At 42.2% G+C, this 17,910-nt stretch overlaps 1 pseudogene; it reads left to right on the top strand.

The window, feature by feature from the left end:
* The first annotated feature begins 17,386 nt into the window (after nucleotides 1-17,386).
* LOC116407374 lies at nucleotides 17,387-17,602 on the top strand (annotated as a pseudogene).
* The last annotated feature ends 308 nt before the right edge of the window (nucleotides 17,603-17,910 follow it).

The raw sequence follows: 17,910 nt of genomic DNA, 5'->3' as shown, positions 1-17,910 counted from the left end.
TGCATGAACCACACTGGGGGTGGAGATTCACATTTAGTGCTTTCCCTGTTATAAATGATTTATGCGTAAAGACACATAGTAAATGCGTTTCAGATGTTGAGTACAATTCACACGTCTTCCATGCAGACAGGAAGGATCAAAAGGCAATCTCTGTTTGGAATCTGACTCAGCGACTGCCCAGGATAGCCTCAAGCCCTTTGGGGGTTAATATTGACTCAAAGGGTATCCATGAAAATGGATATTAAAAAGCTAAAAGTGAAACACAGGATCTTATTAAGTGGAAATAAGGTGCCATGTAGATTTATAGAAGCCCAACACACACACACACACACACACACACACACACACCAGGTTATGAAGATCTGTATATGTGTGTATGCATGTGTCTGTCTAAATTCAATTTGTCTTTTTAAACTATTTATTGGCAAAAATGTCCTATTTTAAATGAGAAATGTTTTGAACCAATGGTTGGAAGCTTTTTATGCAGGGCCCTTTGTACCTCTTGTATTAAATAGTAGCTGGTTTGTCTGTAAATCTGTATGTTCAATGTATACATTCATTTATTGTAATTTATTGTACAGAGCTGCAGAATATGTCTCCAAGGGTTAAACCTAAACCCATTGTATGCTACGGAGCTTATCTGTTATCTGTTATGTAAATGTGGGTTCTCTAGCCCTAAATAAGCTTGCATTGCTGTCCCTATGGCTACACACCTCCTTATTCATATAAACTGTAGTAGTATTTCTATAGTAAAACTATTATTGATTGAACTGGGGTATCCAGGAACAGTTTGAATAATTATTTTTCTGAACTGAACTGCAATGAATCCTGATCAATTCTGGGCATGCATGGCCAACTTTTACTAAGTGGGGGGGGGGGGGGGGGGGGGGGGACTGACCAAAGGGGCTTTAACAGCATTGCTTATTCCTTCAAACCAAAAGGGAATGACCTCTGGATCATAATGGAGGGTCCCCTGATGGACCTAGGACTTATCCTGCCTGTTGATGGAACCCTAATTACCAAGCTATAGGAAAATACTTGTTGGTGAATTAAGCAACACTGACCTTATCAAACAGTGGTGTAACTATGGAGGAAGCAAACTCAGCAACTGCAGGGGGGCAGGGAACAGGGGGGCCAGATCACTGGTTCCACTTCCTAAGTAGCTAAAAAGAAGTGCCCCCTCCCCAGCCAGAGATTTCTAGGTGAGTGTTTGCTGTGTGCCGGGCCTCCCTGCAAAAAAAAAAAATGTTTGGAGGGGCCCAGAGCATGCCGCTGCTTTCAAGCCAATGTATAGACCAGTGAACACGCACACACCTAGAATTCTCTGGCATGCTGGAAAGTATAAATCCAGAGGTTAGCCACCTAGCCCTGTCCTTCCCTAATACAAAATCAGCAAACACAGAGGGTTTCTAAGGTTATCTCAGCAAAGAACAGCAGCACACAGTCAAAATTGCCTCTGAGCGTATTGCAAATTAACCAGAAATCAAGAAGGATCCGTTAAAAGCAACGGAGTACGAAGCACTTACCTTGGAGCTGAACTTCTGTTTAACTTTGTTTATAACAATGCTGATTCACCATCATGTGCCCGAAGAACTGGATTGCAGTACGGCTACTATTCAGCTCTATTGATCCCTAGAGGGAAGAATGCTCTGAACCTTTGTCTCACTCTGTGCTGTCCAAGGACACAGAAAGGGAAGCAGAAAATATAACAAACACGTTGTCTTGGTATCTGTGCAATTACATGTTCTAGTCCTTACATTTAGTAACAAAAATGAGGGCAATATATTGGCTGAATATTTTGCACACAACAAATTTCCCCGATAATTTATCCACTGCGGATATTGGTCTGTTGCAGTCCATAGGTTTGTATATTTTCCCATTGGTATTGCCGCATTTTTAGAATTCTGAATGTAATAAGAAAATGATATACATATACAATAGATGTATCTCATCAAGGCTGAAGGACTGAAACATATATCCACAACTCTCAGAGGGGTAGTATATCTGAATAATAAATTAGGCCCAGCCACACTGATTTCTGACTTATAATTATCAGAAAATCACTACAAGAAAGACAAACTGGAAGCCGAGTTCTGTCTACAAAATACTCAAATGTTTTTTTCAGTTTAACTTCCCCTTTAGTCTGCCAGGTGCTGGTCCCTTAAAGCACATTATTTTCACAAACCATCGTAATTTTACATGTAGGGATAACTAGGAATGTAACCTGACTTCCCTGAGATCCTCTGCAAAAACTATTTCTGGGCCCCCCTAGTTTCCAACCTGTGATCCCCAAGTCTTTCAGCACCAGCACAAATCTGGGGGAGTTATACATAGTAATACATATTAACTTAGGTTCAAAAAAGACAGCTGCTCATAGATTTTAACCTTATATGAAGCCCAAATGAAGCCTACCTAATTGCTAGTGGATCCATAAAAAGGCAAAAACACCAATAATAAGTAATAATAATAATAAGTAATAATTGTTTTTATGAAGACCTTACTAGGCTCCTATTCTCCTCTGTGCTCCCGCAGCCCTAGGTTCTGCTTCCCTTGTAGCTGCAGGAACAAAGTACATGAATGCATTGAACTAAAAAAATAAAATCTAAAAAAACCTGTACCTCTAATGCTCTAGGCAAAAGGGATTTAACAGGTCATTTACTTCCCCCACTAGATGAACACTTAGGTACATGGCACACTTCCTACCAAACAAATGGGTATGCTGTGCCCCTTGTGGTGGATAATTAAATCTAGTGCAGGGCGGATGGGGCAGTCTCAGAGGGTACAGGCCAGTTATATCTTCAATTGCCCCTCATGAATACTGTGCTGCCGATCTCAGGAAGGGGGAAGCCATGGGTCTCTGCTTTTTTAAATGAATCACAGACCAGTGGCAGCTCCTAATTTAACAAAGGCAGTGTGCAACAGTGTTTACACACTGGCTTTCTAATAGTAAATGACCCCTGTATTCTCTGACAGCTGGTCATTTCTGTTCAAAATCTGTCCATTGTTGTTGACAGGTGGTTTCCAGTAACATTAATGACAGGCTCCTCCTCCCAGTTTGGGCACTTGTACCTTGAGCCCAATGTGACTAGTGATGAGCGAATATGTCCTGTTTCGCTTCACTGAAAAATTTGCGAAACAACAGGAAAAATCGCAAAATGGCGGAAAATCCGAGAAACGCGTTTGTTGCAAGAATTTTTTGACATGCAACAAATTTTCCCACGGCGGATTTTCGCTGAAGTGTCGCAATACAATTCAAAATGCAGAAATTCGCTGCGAATCCATGCCTAAATGTGACAGAAAATAGCAGGGCACTTTAAATGCTTGTGTTAAAATGAAATGGTATTATAATGTAAAGGGGTTATCATGTGAAAACAAAGTCCCTTTATTATGTTATGGAGCTAAGTTGGAGAATAAAGCAGGTTTGCCTACTTCATGCCCAGGAGATGTGCTGTTAGCAGGTGCAGCATGGCTCTCTCTGCATGATTCATTAGCCTTTTCAGATTAACCACTGTACTGTGGGACTTGGAATCGGATCAGTACATAGGCCCTACCTGTGTTGTTTGCACACGTTCTAACATTTAGTCGAGGTGCATCTTTCAGAAGCGGAAAGGCTGCGGATAGCATTAGTGCATTTTTGTGCTATTTGTGGTTTTATGCATTAGCAAGAAGCATGAAATAATGTGAAAGGCAGATGAATGTCTATATTCCACTAATGGTTTCTTTAAACGTTTGCTCAGTTCTTAAAGCAAAACGCACCCTAGTTGTAAGCGAGGCATAGCTTTCTATTTTTTTTAAAACAGTAAGGGGTTTTGTCCTTCCCCCCTTTATGTTAAGTAACTGTTGGGATGGGTCTGTGATGGTACGGGTTGGGGATGGTGTTCCCTGTTCTGGTTAGGCATGTCCTGTTGAAAGAGAAGTTTTACATACTATAAAAAGTAGGGAATCAGCCATATAAGATTCAAAATAGGACAAAGGCAGCAATTTATTTAATAGGCTGCTAAGCACACAAGGCCTAACGCATTTCAACATGCTGCCCTTTATTATAATCCTATAGCGGCTTTTCCTCTACGACTGATCAGCCATGTTAGGTCACTTTGGACTTCTGCTCATGGTGGATGATGGTGGATGATGGCGGATGGTGCTGAGAGCCTGAAATAGAGGGGCCTCAGTAAGGACCCTGAGATAAGAAAGATAGAAAGGAGAGACCCTCCTGTTGTAGCTCACTTTGGTATTAAGACAAAGGATTAAGGTAGCTAATTGAGCAGTCGGAAGCTCCAGTGAGGAGAGTAATAGGGTTACTACACTAAGTATGAAGTCCAAGCTTGGAGACTCAAGTGGAGTCCCTTGGAGCACTGCAGTGATCTGGAACTGGACACCTTTTGAGTGAATACAATTTCCTCCCAGCCTGCCCTTAGGCCCTATGGTTACTGTGTAATTCAGGTGGAACATATTTTAAAACATATTGGATACCCTGTAGGTAAATAACCATATTCTGGCTTTATTCAGACATGACAATGCTCTGCTAGCGAGCCAACAATATCTGTCCCTGCAGATGCCAGTCACATGTCCTCTCCACTCCTTTAGGGCTCTGGTACACGGGGAGATTAGTCGCCCGCGAGCAGGGAGTTTTGCCGCGGGCGACTAATCTCCCCGTGTACCAGAGCCCTTATGTGTGAAACTTAAGACCAAAATCCATACATGGTAGTAAAGGACTTTATCCTCACACTTTAGCCTCTTTCATCTTCCATTAAGAAAATATATGGTTACTTTGGTAAGCGGTTTAAAATCTGACCTCTGTAGGCCAATTAGTGCGCAATGGCTTAACACGGAGGCAAGATGGTGGGACATCAAGTCTAATAGCCTTGCAGGCTGGTATAATGCTGGTATTAGCACAGTAATCTTATAATCAGCAGTAATACCACTTTAAAGCTGGCGCCCCATGGGGCAAGGATGACATTGCTTAGTCTTGTGTACCAGTGACAATATACTTTAACAGTCTGTGCAGGGGCATAATGTTAGAGATTGCAGACTCAACAGAGCTGGGAGCCAAGACGTAAAGTTTCCTGATGAGCAGTTTGTTATATATGCGCACAAACAGTTTAGCTTCCAAGATTTTTAGGATGGGAAGCCTAAAAAGATTACAGATGCCCTATCAATGCGACTGGGCACTTGCATCTGATTTACTTGGTTAAGAATAATGTCCAGTATAATAATAATATCTAGTCCCTTGAGCCTTACTGAGCCCAACAAAGGTTCCAGCCCTAGACCTTTATTAAGAAGGTTTGCATTTTATGTTCACATTCTATTGGTCCTTAGTTCAGCAGTGCACTTAGGTAATTTATAGGAGGGAGTATTTAATTTAGGGACTGGGAGCCAAACTTGGGACAACATGCAGTTTAGGATGAGTTACTACTGGGCCCCTTAACAATACAGGGCAAACATGCAGCTGAGCAGTAACCCGTGCCAGCCAATCAGATGCTTGCTTTCATTGTTCTACCTGCAACTGGCTGAAAACCTATTCACTAATTGGTTGCCATGGGTTCTGCTAGGGTTGCCACCTTTTCCCAAAGGGTGCATCAGGGGTGGGGATGGTACAGTAATTCAGAGGGTGGACATGATGACATCAGAGATGGGCACAATGATATCACACAGTGGGGTTCTTGCAACAATAAGACCCAGGATTTCTGTGAAGTTTTCTCAATGTTTAAAACCAGACAGAAAATATTATACCGGACAACCCTTTTAAGACTGGGATGTCTGGTTCAAACACACGGGTGGCAACCCTATATCCAGTCTTTTAATTAAAGGTATGGGATCTATTATACAAAAACAAGGCATCCAGAAAGTTCTGCAATACAGCAATGCTAATTTAGAAAAAGAATCCCCTATTTTTGACTAATTTGCTTTTTCTTTCTGTAATAATATGAAATGAACTGTACGTAATGATAACTAAGCCATGTTGATAGGAAAAAATTATATTTAAATGTTTTTCATTTATTGGCCACATTATTGTTTGAGTTTCTAAGGCTGAAAAACGAACAGGCAGTTGAGACCCGTGGCAACCCTAATTTCTGTCCAGATCAGTGTGTGCAAGAATAGGTTTTATTTTTCTCTTAAAGCTTATATAATGGAGTGCTGGGGTAATGTGTATAGTAAAGTATATAAATATATACAGTATATATTCACAATATATACCCAGCACTGTGCTGAGGAGTGGAGCAGCCGACCCCGGCTCTGTTGATAAACGGCAACCGTGCCCCAGACTGTGATATCAAGTTGATTTGATACTCAGCAAGATAAATACGGTGACAAGATAAATATGGTAACACAATCTACTAATGTATCTCACTCAGAATATTGGGTCAGTCTTATTGATTTCATTGATTGCTTCCACCCATATTTCTAAATCAGCTACAGACGTCTCCAGGGAACGGCGTTGTTAATGTAACCTTTTAGGTTGACGGTAATTGATCCTTCCATATGTCCTGGGAGCCTCCTGTGAGTCAATGCCATAAAGCAATATGGTACCCCTGTTCATTTACAGACAGGAAGTAGTGAGTCACATGACTTCTAGGAAGTAAATCTCACCTTTCAAGCAGGAAAAATGGAAGTTATTCACTGGTTTCCAGAGCTGTGCTGCTTGACACAACATTGTTTCTGGGTATAAGTAAAGAATGTTTATTCCAGTATCCCTTTAAACAAAGCTTCTCCTCTGTGCTGCTTCCTGCTCTGCGCACTGCAACAGCCCACAGCTTCTTGTTGCGCAGCAAACACACGCAGAGCTTGCAAGTCCCCTGAGTTTCGTTATTTAAGAGAAATTTACAAGAGCTGACAGGCCTGGAAAAGATGTGAGCTGGGCTTGATTATGTCTGTAATGTGATCTGCAAAGACCTAGAGAAGAGACATGATTAACATAATAGCCAAGCAGGCTTCTTTTTATAGACTTTCAGTTGCATGGCTGATTTTTCATCCCCTTACTGTAGGGGAGCTCCCTTTTAAGCACACCTCACAGTCGGAGACAGGAATCTGAGGATACAGAGAGGAAACCACCATTCCCCTGCTAATGAGACAGTCCTGGGAGGGTACGGCTAAGCCTTGATGCTCAGGCAAGAAAGGAGACCTCCTAATGTCAAGAAAAGAGAAATTAGACATGAAATGAGGGATGTGCGTACTGAAGAACAGAAAGGAATATGAAGGACCAACCAAAGGGAAAACTTCTTAACGCACACAAATACATGCCAAAGGCAAGGGGGGGGCTGTGCTAATTTAAAGGAAAACTGGCACAAATAGACACGGTGACTGTTAGCGAGGAATTAAAGGAGAAATAAATCTAGACTAGACATGAACATACAAAGCACAGGTTTATCAAACTCATATATGGTTCAGTGCAAAGTTATAGGCTAAAGTGACCAGATCATGTAAACTACTAACGACCAGCTCAGCAACTTGGATCTGTTTCAAGTGAGCTCCTGCTTTAACTGCCTTCCCTGACCAAGGGCCAAGCTGGTATCCTCTCTATGGTCAGGAAGGCAGCAGCCAACTAGATTAAATACAATAAATGACTACACTACATATGGCCACTAAGTACTAAGGCAACCAGAGGTGGGCCAAGTTGGCCTGGAGCCCTAGGTGACCCGGCCGGCCACCTCACCCCCAGCAAGTGCAAGTGTGCTTCCGCTAAAATGAATGCAAATGTTGTCACTAAAGGGTCTTGGGTTTATTTGTACTAAGTATCATTGTGTCCATCCACTCTGCTTTGATAAATCACACGCAAGTGCCCCTATTCATACCGGGGAATCCTGGAGCTAGTGCCACAATGAACATGGCAGTAATTCCCAAGTTGCCCACAGTATGTGTCGTTAATAACCAATAACAGGCTTGTGCCAAAAGGGATCACATGCTATTGCTTCTTTAATGCAGTGAGCCAGACGTGATGCAATGTAATCCAAAACTTGCACCGGATTCACTAAAACGTGCTCTTGCAATTACATCGCTTCTGATGCACTGGAAGGTTTGCCAACTTTTTTGTAATGTAATACTGGCCTTTGTCTGGGGGAGTAGGAGGTGATGTCACACAGAGGCGGGGAAATTGGCAGATTGGGTGGGGAAATGGGCAAATTGGGTGGGGAAATGGGCAGATTGGGTGGGGAAATGGGCAAATTGGGTGGGGAAATGGGCAGATTGGGTGGGGAAAATGGGCAAATTGGATGGGGAAATGGGCAGATTGGATAGGGAAATGGGCAGATTGGGTGGGGAAATGGGCAAATTGGGTGGGGAAATGGGCAGATTGGGTGGGGAAATGGGCAGATTGGGTGGGTAAAATGGGCAAACTGGGTGGGGAAATTGGCATATTGGATGGGGAAATGGGCAAATTGGGTGGGGAAATGGGCATATTGGATGGGGAAATTGGCAAACTGGGTGGGGAAATGGGCATATTGGATGGGGAAATGGGCAAACTGGGTGGGGAAATGGGCATATTGGATGGGGAAATGGGCAAACTGGGTGGGGAAATGGGCAGGGCATAAGCAGGACTATCCTTATCAATATGGGCAGGGTGGCAGCCCTATGCATTGGCATATGTTTGTCAGCAATGGCTCTGCAGTTCTGGGACAAAATGATGCATTGTGGGAGAAACATGGCAATTTACATCTGAAAATTCACTTTCTTCACTGTATTGAATTGGTAAAAGAGTTTTTGGCCATTTCCTGTGCCTGTTTGCACTCATATGTGGATAGTAAAATTGCACTGGTCCTACTGATGGGCATGTTGGCCAGTTGCTTGGTCGTGTGTGTGTGGTGTATGTCGGCTGGGAAACTGCATTGTTAGCTTTACTGGGGCATTTGCAGTAGGATTTCAAATAATTATTCAGCAGGTGGTGCTGTTGTATCCAACAGTGTAAAAACTGATAATATCTTGAAAACGAGAAAAATAATGTAAATTGCAAAAGCACTCAGAGCCCTCTGAGCAATTCTACATTCATTTCAAGGGTTTAGATCTCGAACATCTCCCTTAATATAGGGACAAATAGGGCAAATGTGCTGTGTATATGTATGTGCTACAAAGTCTTACATACGCTATCCCTTCCAGCACTGCCCTTTATACACCATATACTTTATATACTTAAACACCCTGCCAGATGCATTTTTCATACATCTATGCATTTATATGAACATTTCTCTTGGGATAGAAGAATAAATACTGTATCTCATTACACCAATTTGTAACCAGATCACGTCAGTGCTACTTATCTATCTATCTCTAATGTTTTATTCTCATCTGCAGTTTGTACTTCTTCAACATTGTAATGCTTTCAATTTCCCCTAAATCTGCCTCTGATTAAGCAAATTGTAATATAGTTCTGAGAGTAAAAAAAAAAACACTTTTTCTTGTTAGAACTGCATCTTGGTTTTACATAGGTCATTTATAGTGATGGGCGTAATGTTTCGCCAGGCATGGATTTGCGGCGAATTTCCACATTTTGCCATTGGCGAATGGATGAAAAAATTTGTCGCGGAAAAATTTGCTGCACGCCAAAAAATAGTCGCGGGCGTCAAAAGAATAGCCGCATGACGAAATAATAGCCACGGGCAACAAAAGAAAAGCAGTGCGACAAAATAATAGCCGTGCGACAAAATAATAGCCGCGGGCGACAAAAGAATAGCCGCGCGACAAAATAATTGCCGTGGGCGACAAAAGAATAGCCGTGTGACAAAATAATAGCCGTGTGACAAAATAATAGCTGCGGGCGACAAAAGAATCGCGGGAGACAATTTTTTTTGACGCACAACATTTTCACTGTTTCATGAATTTTTCGCCGTTTTGCGGATCTTTTGAAACATTTGCGAATTTTCCGGCGAAGCGAAATGGAACAGATTTGCTCATCACTAGTCATTTAGTCTCTAAAGGTGGCTATACATGGCAGACTTCAGCTGATTAGGCAACTTATCTGTCTGTGTATGGCCCCCCCCCCCCCCCCGACGGGCCTACATGACCAACATCTGGCCTAAAATTGGTCAGATGTTGATCAGGCAGGTTTGATTTTCCTGTGAAATCAGGGACCACATTGGCTCCTTGATGCTGCCCTCGATCCGACTGCGTCTATACCCACCCTAGGGTCAAACGAACAAATTAGCCCGATATTGCACTCCTTAGGTGGGCATATCTGGAGAAGATCCTCTTGGTGACCTTGCCAAACACTGGACACTTTTACTATCCTATGTTCTTCTCTAAATAATAATTAATAACCTCTAAATAATAATCAGCATTTCCCCTTGTCCACCACAAAGAAAAATGGTCCATTGTGTTGTTGTTTTACCAGGGTATTAAACAATATGTGTGGGTTCTGCATTTCCAGCCCTGTTGGCTAAAACAAGACCTTCAGACCTCTTGTATTGAAACCAATGCAAATGCATTGGCAAAGTGTGTCCCTGCCAAGGCTTGAAAATGTAAATATAGATGTATTCTGCTAATTCCCCAAGAGATTTCCCTGTAGTGTAGATTAAAATCTTCTAGGGTCTGTAGAGTAATTGCAAGCTTTGTGCCTAATGAGTATAATAGCACTTTACTGGATTATAATTTTGCTACAAACCAGGACCCATTGTGTTTTTTCTTTTGTTAAACCACAAACGTAATATATATATATACACACATGTTGTTATAACAATGCTTCTTTTGGATGAACAGGCCCATTGTAATTTTCAGTTCCAGACATACAAGAACCTTAATCCAGCGAGATGTATTACTCAGCTCCCTTGGGTAATAGGCACAAATCCAATTTCACTTTATTGTTGGGTTCTTTGGGGATGAGGCTGCTTTCCCTGCATTGCTGGACCTTCTGGTGTAACATGAAAAAAACCTGATTTCACTGTATTACTGATCTCTCTCTAAGGGGAAATATACAAATGCCACATTTCACTTGCTTGTATGAATCAATATGTAACAAGGCTGACTGTTTATTCACAAAGCAAGTTGTATTGCTGCCCTGTCCAGGTACCATATACCCAAAGGAACTCCCATGCACGCTAATGCTGGCCTGACTTTTAACTCTTTAAACTTAAAAGGAACACCAAAAAATTAAAATGTTTTAAAGTAATGGAACTATAATGTATTGTTTTTTATATAAACTCTAGTAGGGTTTCGGAAGCAAACGCACAATGTTTACCATTGCAGGGCAATAGTACATAATATATTAATTATTTTCATACACTTTCATTTTTTTGGTGTTACTTTTCCTTTAATTCACTGCCTAAAAATGTACTGGTGGGTCAGCACAGGGCACTTTGTTCCCTACCCCCAGACCAAAAATTGCTATATTTCCCTTGGCCTATGATAATATGATAATCTCCCAAATAGGATCCAGAGGGGGGCGTGGCCTGCACTTTATTTAGCTCCTCTCACAATATACAGTACATACATACATACATACATACATACATACATACATACATACATATATATATAACCCTATTTTGGCTGCTATTACACAATGTCCAGCTAGATGGTACAGATCACGGGCTACACGTGACTCTAACACACAGGATAGGCCTTCGCTATAGGTAGGAGTGTGCTCAAGAGGTGTTGAAGAACTACACCTCTCCACTACCAGATGAAGTGAAATAAGAATAGGATGCCAGAGGTTCTTTGCAAATAACAAAAGCAATGGCCCAGATCCCCACAGCTGATTTGAATCAGGGAATTAAAATATGGTGAATTCACTTTTGCTACAGAGGTCCCTTGATTAAGGCATTAGATCCTTGAGAGTACTACTCCCACTATTTCTCCTGGTTGGAGCACACAAATTGCTCTTTTTAAAATAAAGCTGAGTGACATTCCTATAATGTGCTCTTACAAATATTTAATCTGCTCATTGACTTCTCCTCATTCACGTGGGGGAGACTTTGTCTCTAGGGATATGGCTTTCCTCTAGGAATCAATGCTTCTGGGCCTGGTTGGCCCAGGCTCCTGGAACACAACCTGGAGGAAAGAGGAAGAGGATGGAAAGAGGAAGGCCAAAGAGGAAGCGCTCACCTTCTGCCTGACACTATATTACAGTGTGCAGGAAGTGGTCATCCTATCTAAGGGCCAATAACTTCACATATATAAATAGCAAACGTGGTAACATGTATTTCTGCATAGTAACAGGAAAAACCAGGAAATGGTAGAGAAGAAGGCCATAGGGAGTGTTAACCTTATGGGTCACTATATATATAGAGTGCCAATTGTGAGGTGCACCGAGAAGAAAACAAATTAAATGCCCAGGTGCTTGAAATACAACTATTCCCAAGTAAAACAAAATCCAGCACTCATAGGACAAAAAATACAAAAAAAGCTTTTATTCAATGTTTCAGCTCAGACATGAGCCTTCAGCACCATTCATTCCTGATGTCTGGACCATTCTGATTTGGAATACAACTAGGTTATCCAGAATGCTTGGGAACTAGGGTATAAGATATGGGATTTTTCTGTAATTTGGATCTCCATACCTTAAGTCTACTTAAAAGTACTTTAAACATTAATTCAATGAATTCAAGTTGAATAACAAAAGTGTCCTTTATTCATTAATAGAATTTTCTACCAAACTGTGCCTGGTTAGCCAAAATGAACAGTAGGTGGCGCTGTTGATTCAAATTCATGCAGCAGTATTAAAGCTGCTAATATCTTAAAAACCAGAAAACAAGCTAATGTAAATTGGGAAAGTGCTCAGAAGAGCAATCCTGCTTTCATTTTCTTTAAGAATGTATGTTTCTGCTACTAAATTCTGATGTAAATCAAAAGCTAATATTTTCTCTGGCACTTTTCCCAGGTTTGTATATATGTATGTATCCCTTTAACAACGTGGTGGTGTTTTATTCTGTGTAGATGTTTAGTGGTAGAGCTGGTTTATAATGTAACCCCTATCATTAAATATAAGCAAGTCGGGCTGGGAGTCCTAGCAAACCCGACTGTCACCTCGCCCCTACCCCGTGTGTTTGAGCATATGCATGTGTATGGGGGGGGGGGGAGTGCGGTGACCAGTGGCGGCAGGGGTAAGAGAGCCTGGACTAGGGGTAGCTAGAAGCGGTACCCGCTTAGTGCCCCCCAACGTTGAGCCCTAGGAAGTTGCCTATTCTGCCCACCACTAGTTCTGGCCTGAACATCACTAAGCACTGATTATAACTGATAATATCACCAAGCTCCGTTAATTTAAAGGACATTTATGGCTCTTATAAATATATAATATATCTAAGATATTTTAATAGTAATAATTATAAAAAGAAGAAGGAACATGAATATCTGGTTGCTGCACATTAAACATATCCACTGTTAATTCACACTAAATTGTATTTGTTTACAACAGTGACAATCTGTTACCATTTGGTGCCCTCTGGTGGAATTTATGAGCATTACAGCTGATAGTGTTGCATATGTACAGACCTGGGGGCACATTTACTAATCCACGAATCCGAATCACGAATGGGAAAAAATCGTATTGGAAACGAAAATTTCGTAAGATCGCAAATATCACGAAAATGCTTATGAAAAAATCGTATTAGTCACGATAATATCGTATTGGCAATTCAAAAGTCACGAAATTTTCGTACCGAACAATTGTAAACAGCGGTAAAACCTTTCCGATTTTTTCGTGCAAACGTCCAAAAAAGTCGTGCGGTGTCCAAAAAAGTTGTGCGGTGTACGAAAAAGTCGTGCACCGTACGAAAAGGTCGTGCGGACGCCCGAAAAGAATCAGCGAAAATACACTCGGAGCATTCGCATGAACGCTCGAGTGTTCGTGCTTTTGTAAATGTGCCCCCTGGTCTATGAAACATAGTAAAATAGCATTTGGTTGCACACTGAACTTGTTTGTTTGACACATTTATACAAATAAGGTGAAATATAAAGGGTCATTTTCATAGACCAAGGAGTACAAGAGCACTATAATGTCTTGCTATTTTTCAACATGGGGCATTTACTGAACTTGCTTTCAATATTTCTCCCTGGAGTGATGTTAACATAATACAATATATATATATTTTTCTTGCATATTACTACTTTATTTTACAGCGGAACTCCCTGATGTGTAATCCTTGGCTTCTTTTATGTCACAGCTGCCCAACTGGAGGTCTACAGGCCGCTTATGGCCCTACATGCCCAGTGTCTCCATAGACTTGTTCATATTATATCAATTTGGGCTTGGGAAAAAGGGGGGCCATTTGTACACTGGAAACATCTTTTCTAAAGTGGCACTTGCAGCAATTCACAATAGGCATATTTTTTACATACAGTAACATTTCCATAATAATTATGTCGCACATTAAAATTAGAATGGTGTCAATTTTGTCACCTGGTATCACCTGCCACAAGCTGTAAGCAGCACGTATGGGAGCAGGCACCTTTGTGAATGGCATCAATGTGTTTGCTTTGTGCTTTTGCTTATCATCATATTCTGAAACTTAGACTTTATGCATTGCAATTGTTTTGACAATGTTACTTTTTGGCCACAAAATATATTTGGAGATCACAAAGCTAATTTTGTCAGCACAAAAGCAATTATTTAAATACAAGCCATTTGGTAGTTATTGTGTACAAAGGGCCCCCATACTCTCCATGGAGGAGCAATAGATGAGTGGGGATATTAGTGGTGCAGCAAAGCCTCTGTATAAAGCAGAGAGGTGCTATTTTTTTTACAGTCGGTAGGTTATTAATGGAAATGCCGGCACATCTGATTAACTTGCTGCGTACTGCAATTAGACACTTCCTAGTGAAACAGGCATTGTGGGGCTGGGTTCTAGGCTGGGGGCAGGGAGCTGATTATGCTTTATTATGGTGCAGAACACTATAAACACTGGCCACAACGCTGGCCACTCCCCAACAGCTCCATCCCTTGGGGCCCCTGAATCTCCCCTCTTGTCTGAAGAAACCATAAAGTGTGGGGCAAACAGGAGACAATGTGTAGGCCAAGGTACGGATAAATAGACATCAGAGCGAGGGCCTTATTCTCTGTACAGGCACCCGAGAGCAAATGCCTAGGGCAACGCTTTTTTTGTAACCAGCCCACATGTGGCAGAAATATCCAGTAGGAGAAGCTGAGTCTTACTCAATTGGTACACAGACTGTACAGTAGGGTAGGAGAGAGGATGAGAAAGGAGCTGTGCTTAGGGCAACCTGGGCTGATCAGAGCTATAAAACAAATAGAGAAGCGCGGGCAGGCGTCAAAAACAGTACCTGGGCTAAATCGACCCAGGGAAGGTAAAAGGAATGGGTACTAGTGGCTTTTCCCGCTTTTCATGGCGCGTCCCGCTGTCCCGGATAGTTCCATGAATGTCCCGCATTGCTGGACATTCATGGAACTATCCAGCACAGCGGGATCCGCAGGCTGGAGATGTTCATGCTTCGTCGGCTGCTTCGTTATGCCTCTCCTTGCGCTGCGCGACAGGCCCTTTTATAAGGTTGCGCCTGTGGGTGTGACGTCATTACGCACGGGGCGCAACCTTATAAAAAGGCCTGTCGCGCGGCGCAAGGAGAGGCATAACGAAGCCGCAGACGAAGCGCCTATGGGAGGTGGGAGGTAAGGGGTGCGGTGGGGTGGAAACTGTGTATAGGGGGCACTGTGTATTGTGGGCTACTGTGTATAGGGGGCACTGTGTATAGGGGGGTACTGTGTATAGGGGGCACTGTGTATTGTGGGCTACTGTGTATAGGGGGCACTGTGTATAGGGGGGTACTGTGTATAGGGGGCACTGTGTATGGGGGGGTACTGTGTATAGGGGGCACTGTGTATGGGGGGCACTGTGTATGGGAGACTACTGTGTATTGGGGGCTACTGTGTATGGGGGGCACTGTGTATGGGAGACTACTGTGTATTGGGGGCTACTGTGTATGGGGGGCACTGTGTATGGGGGGGCTACTGTGTATGGGGGGCTACTGTGTATTGGGGGCTACTGTGTATTGGGGGCTACTGTGTATTGGGGCACTGTGTATTGGGGATACTGTGTATGGGGGGGCAAAACTGGTACTTAGTTATAACTCACTTATAACTGACTGCCTTCTCTCTATATTTGTATTTTATATGTAGGAGTTGCTATATTGTTTTCCTTAGGTCGTTCAGTATGAGGGTATAGCACATTTTCGTCTGCTCCCGCCATTTCATCTATATAAAAGGAGTATTTTTTTTTAAATGGGGTGTGGTAATTGCGGCGTGGCCAAAAAATTTGCCGCGCTGCGCGCGCCAAGTCTTTTTGTCCCTCTTTTCATTTTTCAAATGTTGGGAGGTATGCCGTTTCACTTCGCGGAAAAATTTGCGAATCTTTCAAAGGATTCGTGAAACAGCGAAAAATTTGCAAAATGCCGAAAATGTCACACGACAAAAAAAAAATTGTCACCCGCGACTATTCTTTTGACGCCTGCAACTATTCTTGCGACAGTTTTTGGACACGAGACTATTCTTTTGACGAGCGACTATTCTTGCAACAATTTTTGGATGCGCAGCGTATTTTTCCACAGCAAATTTTTTCATCTGTTTTGCGAAACAATCCGCCAATGGCGAAACGCGGAAATTCGCCGTGAATCCATGCCTGGCGAAACATTTCGCCCATCACTAATGGGTACATAAAAGGGTAATTTAAAGGGGTTGTTCATCTTTGAGTTAACTTTTAGTAACTCAGAGAGTGATATTCTAAGACAATTTTCAATTGGTCATCATTATATTATATTATTGTTTGTTCAGCAGCATTCCAGTTTAAAGTTTTAGCAGCTATATGGTTACTAGTATCTAAATTACCTTAGCAACCAGGCAGTGGTTTGACTGGAATATGAATAGGAGAGGACTTTATTAAAAGCAACAATAACAATAATATTGGAGCCTCACAGAGACATAGCTTTTTGGCTGCCGGGGTCAGTGACCCCCATTTGAAAGCTGCAAAGAGTTAGAACAAGAAGGCAAATCATTCACAAACATTAACAAATAAATAATGGAGACCAATTGAAAAGTTGCTTAGAATCGGTCATTCTATAACATACTAAAAGTTAACTTAAAGGTGAACCACTAATAAGATTTATTGTAGTCTGTAGCGTTTCAAGTACACAGAGACCCAAACAGCCCCCCCCAGGCCCAATAAATAGTGACTGTCTATGGCATCTTACAGCAGCCCCTCTGGCATTTGCCAGAATCCACAGATTGTCAGTCTGAGCCTGCTGACATCCTAAAAGTAGAATTACCTAACTCTCATGCCAACCTGAAACATGTTATATTTGTTTTATCCAATGGAAAGTGAAGAATCTGAACACCCTGGTTGTTTGGTTGTGAACCCCAATGTGGTAGTTAACCTATGCTAAAAAGGGCCCTAACATAGGGGCCACTCGCCTGTAGTGTTGCCAGTATGGGCAGCTCTGCAGCACTTTCTCCCGTGGCAATGCTTCTCTGCCTTTTGGCTAAGATCAGTGTAGTATCTGTTCTTATCAGTTTAACATTGGGGAACGCCAGCCCCACTGATGGAACAGAGAACCGCTTGATCGTGGCCAGGGGCCGAGAGGATTCACCCAAGCTTTTAATTGTGCCCCAGGTTTTTGCACACCCTGGGGTGCCAGAACTCACTGGCTTGCACTTTTTTCCAGTGAATGGCACTAGTGCACTTTAGGCAACGGCACTTTGATGCAATTTTGTGCTCTTTTACCCCAGCCTTTTGGCGTTGGGAGTATTGAGAATTCTTTATATTCAGGCCATTAGGCTGGGGCCACATTTGGTCACCTTTTATATATTTTACCTCTATTTATTGGCACCTTGGCACTTTTTTCTTTTAAAGCACTTTAGGATTTGGTGCATTAACCTCTGGGTTGATGCAGTGATCCAGGGGGGTATGTGTGGCCATTAGGCTCTTTCCCCCTGAACCCAGCCCCGCCGTGGGCGCAAAGACTTTTTGCTCTCTTCGTAAAGCA

The sequence above is a fragment of the Xenopus tropicalis genome, chromosome 8, assembly GCF_000004195.4.
Source record: "Xenopus tropicalis strain Nigerian chromosome 8, UCB_Xtro_10.0, whole genome shotgun sequence".
Classification (NCBI taxonomy): Eukaryota; Metazoa; Chordata; class Amphibia; order Anura; family Pipidae; genus Xenopus; species Xenopus tropicalis.
Note: the sequence above shows the minus strand (reverse complement) of the source record. Positions and strands in the feature narration are given on the sequence as shown.